This window comes from Gossypium arboreum, chromosome 6 (genome assembly GCF_025698485.1).
Source record: "Gossypium arboreum isolate Shixiya-1 chromosome 6, ASM2569848v2, whole genome shotgun sequence".
In the NCBI taxonomy this organism is placed as follows: Eukaryota; Viridiplantae; Streptophyta; class Magnoliopsida; order Malvales; family Malvaceae; genus Gossypium; species Gossypium arboreum.
Window position 1 is genome coordinate 5,910,298 of NC_069075.1, and position 5,476 is coordinate 5,915,773.

The following is a 5,476-nucleotide window of genomic DNA, read 5'->3' on the forward strand; positions in this document are numbered from 1 at the left end:
AATAATAACGATGATATAAATAATAATATATACATAAAAATAATAGTTAGAAATAAAAATAATGGAAGTAGTAATAACAATAGTAATAGTAATAGAGATAACAGCAAGAATAATAATAATAATAATAATATACTTAATTCATTAATTTAATTAAAATATCAAAAATAAGAAAGAGGACTAAATTAAACTTAGAGTAAAAGTTCGGGCCAAATCAAAAAATAAAATAAGGAAGGACCCATTTGAGTCGCGAATAACATGGGGACTAAAAGGAAATTTTCCTTTCCCCAAAACGCTGCACTTTAATCGGGACCAAAATGTAAACGAAATAAAATTAAAGGGGAGAATTTAAAAGCATAACAAATTTAATTGAAAAATGATGAAAAAGCGGAGGGGCCAAAAGCGCAAATAACCCCTCCGCTTAAAAAACACGCGGATCTAAAGCCGGACGGGTCGGGTCGGTCATCCAAGAGCAAAACGACGTCGTTTGGGCATTTGAGGCCGACCCCAAAACGACGTCGTTTGGGGGCCTATATAAGTCAATTTTTAGAAAAAATCATTTCATCCCTTGTTTTAAAAAAAACTTCAAGAAGCTCTCTCTCTCCCCCTCTTCTTCAGCCCTCATTCCGGCCATGGATCCAGCTCCGTCCGCCGCCGTCACCCACCGCCAGCCACCGTCACCGGCCACCGCGTACGGTGGCCGGAACTCCGAAAGGTAAATTTTTTTTTTAAATATGTATATATATGTATTTAGTAAAAGGGAAATAGGTTCTAAAAAAAATAAAATGAAATAACAAAAACGAAGATAATAAACCTTTTATTGAAGCCTTTGAACTCTTCTTTGTTTTTTTTTTTGCTGCGATTTTATGCCCGTATCTTTATCTCTTTCTTGTGTTTAAATCTATTCTTTTTTTTTATGAAAAAAAAGTCCCTTCTATATTGTGTTTTGAAGGCTTTTATAGCCTTGTTACATGCTTTATGTTATATTATCTATCTTTTCTCTTCCTTTTGCAGGTGTAAGTGGAGTGGTGGCACAGTGGTAGTGGGGTAGGTGGCCAAGGTGGGTGGCCGACAAGGGTGGTGGAGTAGGTGGCCAAGGTAGGGCGACGGTTAGGGTTCTTCACCCCTTTTCTTTGCTGAAAATTGTTTAGGTTTGGGCTAGGGTTTTTTTTTTGGAGGGGCCAAAATTGGGCGTACACCATCTATCACACCAAAATATGGTCGTATGCCACTCAAGTAATATGCAGCGATGCTGTCAGAAATATATTGCAGGAATACTACCGGAATTATATAGTGCAGTTATACTGCTAGAATCAGACTTCTTCCTCACAAAATCATATCCCACCCCAATGCATATGCAAAATCAATGTGATCATGCATAGTCATCCTAACAACTCAAAACAAATTAGATATGTGTTATTCATACATAAGAGATAATAGAACAAAACATACTAAATAGCTTACTTAGAGTTTTTCTGATCAGAACATACTTATTGTATTTTATGTACTCACAAATTTACAAATTGCATGGTCTCGCATGTATTCAAAATATACGATTCAAAGTCCAAAATTTTACACTCAGTTCGAGCATTGCCCAACTGACCACTCAAAATGGGCCCACAGGACCTGCCAAACCAAATCATGTGGCCTACATGCCCTACTTGACCAGACTGTGTGGCTTACACACCCGTGTGGCTCGCACGACCGAGCACACGGCTCAATACACTGCCATGTGGCGTCGCCTACCTTCTTTCGATTCTTCTTAAAATTTCCAAATTTTCGTTTTTTTAGAATTTACGAGTTAGAACACACACTTCATTGCTAATGATTACGACACTACAGTAGCACTTCCAAGTTCCTGCACACACGACAACCACAACCAACCCACTTAGCACGAAAAATCCAAAACCAAGACTTGAATTCGATATATACTTGCTTAACAAAACTAGCCCCAAAATTTAGAAACTTTGTCACTTACCCAAGATAAAACAACAATTTAACAGCACTTAATTCGTCGAAAGGTTACCTGTTCCACAATAGTCACCTAACAGAATTATAAAATCAATCAGAACCGGCACCAACCAATCAACCAAATAATTCACTTACCTCAAAGAAATAAAACCACATCCTTAAAAGATCAACAACCAACACTTACCCAAAGGAGGACAAAAGATTGGCAGCACAAAAATATGAAAAACAGAAAAAGAAAGAAAGAAAGAAAGAAAACAGAAGAAGAGGAGGCAAGAGAGGAAGGAAGCATAGAAGAAACAGTAGAAGGAAAATTTCTTAACAGCCAAAGTTTACATAAACAAAAAAGAAAGTATATGGAGAGAGTGGGGGAGTTGGACAACAGAACGGGGAGGAATTTTAGGTATAATTTATCTTTTTCTTTTAAATAAAATAAAATTAATTAGACTAATATAATTCTAAGGGTAAACGAAAGTCTTACCATTGAACCAACAGGCTCATTCTTGCCAACATGTTAACAAAAATAAAAGACAACCTACATGTGACTCGCCAAGTGAAGGAAGAAAAATAATACAAATTCAAGGAAAGGGAATCGAACTCAAAATCTTAAACATACAACCAAAACATTTAACCACTAAATCAAATCTAATTACATGACACAATTATAATCCAAGAAATTATAAAATTTGGAGCATTACATTAAGGGTGTATCAAATATTATTATTTATATAGCTAGTGAATCAAATGATGCCTCGTAATTAAAAATGATGTCAAGTGAATTAAGTTTTGGAAAAAAATATGATGTGTCATCATTTGGTTCAATGGTAGTTTATAAAATTATATATTGTCAAATATAAATTCTTCATGCGAGTTTGTGAATGCTTAGTGTCTAATCTTATATTTGTTGCATGTAGAATTGTCCATAGACCGAGTTACATCATGTTTTGGTTCTAAAATAATTTTCAAATCCAAGCCCATTTTTGGGTTATCTTAACTCGGCCAATCAACTCATTTTAATGTTTAAAAGTTAATAAAATATTAAAATAAGTCTTTTTTATATTAATATGTATAATTAAATTTAAATTTAAAAATATTATTATTTAAATTGAATTCGAGTTGAGTTAATTCGAGACATAAAAATCCTTTCCAAGCTCAGTCCAAATCAAACTTAACGGGCCATCCAAACCATGAAAAAGTCTAGTTACAAAGTGTTTATTTTTTTTAATTTATCAAATAATATATTTTTACTTCATTTAATTTATTTTTCAAAATTTTTCAACATAATTAATTATTTTAATTATTTTAATAATTAAAATCTTGAACAATAAAAAACTTCGCACTATGATTAATGTTTTAATGAAAGTACTAATGAAATTCAAAAAAATGAAAATATCTATATATTGAATGTAATGTTTGTATTTTATAGTACTAACTCTTAGTTTTATATTATTGAAATAATTGTAAAAGTGTAACTCAAAATTATATGATTTAAATTATAATGAAACAACATATATTTCTCTAACAATTATAAATTAATATTAAAATGAAAATATTGTATCAATGCCTGTATAGAAATATGTTATATATTATGGATATATTCCTTTTACACATTTGTATGAAGAAAGGGATTCGTTCATACTATCGATAAGGTTTATAAGACCACGACTGATCTTAAAAGGAGTGGATGGAAAAAAGAGCTTGTTGTAGCAATGGAGAATTCTAAGAATCATTTTTTTCTGGATCATTCAAAAAAAAAACTGTTTTTGAATTTTTGGTGCAGAACAAAAAAAAATGAATTTAATTCAAAGTTGGGTCGAGTGAATAAATGGATAGAGCTCTACGGCTCCAATTGTAGGGAAACAAAAAGTAACGAGTTTCTGTTCTCAATTTGACGTTAAAAAAAAATCAATGCCTAATGTGGTAAAGGTTTTTCTCATAAGTTAATGAGTCCTAATTATTATTATTAAGCATGCCCTTTGTGGGTTAGCCATGAATGTGTAGAAGAAGCAGTATATTAATAAAAAAAAAATATTTTTTTCTAAAAAAATTTCTATTAATTGATATACTATATGTAAGTTGTAGATTCAATCTTTTACTTTGATTTGATCATTTTTAATTTTTATATTTCCTCAAATTTTGAAATTTCTATCCTAACCCAAGCCGCAAATATTAAATATATTAAGCTAAATTTTTCTATTTCCATGAATTTGCTATTATTTATTAAGCTAAATTTCATGGTAGGGCAAAAAATAAAAATAAAAAAGTTTTATCTCATTATCCACAGTTGAAGTATTGTAGTTGAGAATTGTTGTGCACAATTATTCTGGATGAAGCAGAAGTGAATTGATTATGTTGTTGAGACAACGACAACACAGGTACATTACCCATATCCACAAACATCCAGCGCTTCCTATCGTACAAACCACGTAGACATTAAATACCACTCCATCGAGAATTTGTTTATTATTTATGCCTTCGAATGCATGATCCACAAATCAACTTACTGATTTTATTCACTCTACCTGCCAACATATTGATTTATTTTAAAGTGGAGAATATGCTTTACAATGGACAAAGTAGGCCAAACATTCACAGTCAATCTTTAAAGACTTTTGGGTCCCAACTTGGAAACCAAACAACCAATAAGGGACAACGTGAGGGGGAAATACCCGAATTTTAAATTATTTCGTTAATCACTTTAATATTAGATTTTTTATTTGATCAATTTTAAAAAGTTTAATGATAAATTTGACTATTAGTGTTTATATATTTTGTTAAAATAGCTCTGATTGTATTTTTGAGTCTTTTTTTTGCTATTAACATTTTCAATCTGCTTTTTCTAATAAATCTAATGAAAGTACCGTTAATAAAGTTAACAGAGATGATGTGGAATTTCATATATAAAATATTTTTAGTGAGATGTAATTTATTACTTAGATAACCCATTAAGATAAATACATGTGGAAAATAATACATTAAATTAAAAAACTCTTAATTTAAAGAAAATAAACATAATTATCTAAAAAAATTGAAAAATAATATTTTGAATCCCTTTCAGCCTTGAGCCCTAGGCGGCCACACCTCCAAACAACCCCCAGGGCCAAGCCTGCCAGATACTCAAAGCTAGAGGTTTAGACAAAATTGGAAAAAATACAAGGGGAAAATATTTGAACTTAAAACCTTTCTCACACAAGCATAATCTCTTAACCACTTAACTAAATCAATTCACTTTACAAAGTTTCCACAACCTTAACTCAAAAGCCAAACGTAACCACTCTTAGTTTCACTAACCTAATTTTTTCTAATCCGGTTTTTAGAATGTGATAGATTCTACTTGTGTGGCATGGTTCGTACCGTGAGGAGTCTCACACTCTTGGTCGCAACCCTAGTCCAATTTTATGCTTAATGAGAATCTGTGGGGGCAAGAGGTCGAACAAGTGACAGGATTCGGGTCACATAAATTCTAACAACTATGATAAACAAATTAATTTATTTTTTTCATTCTAATAAC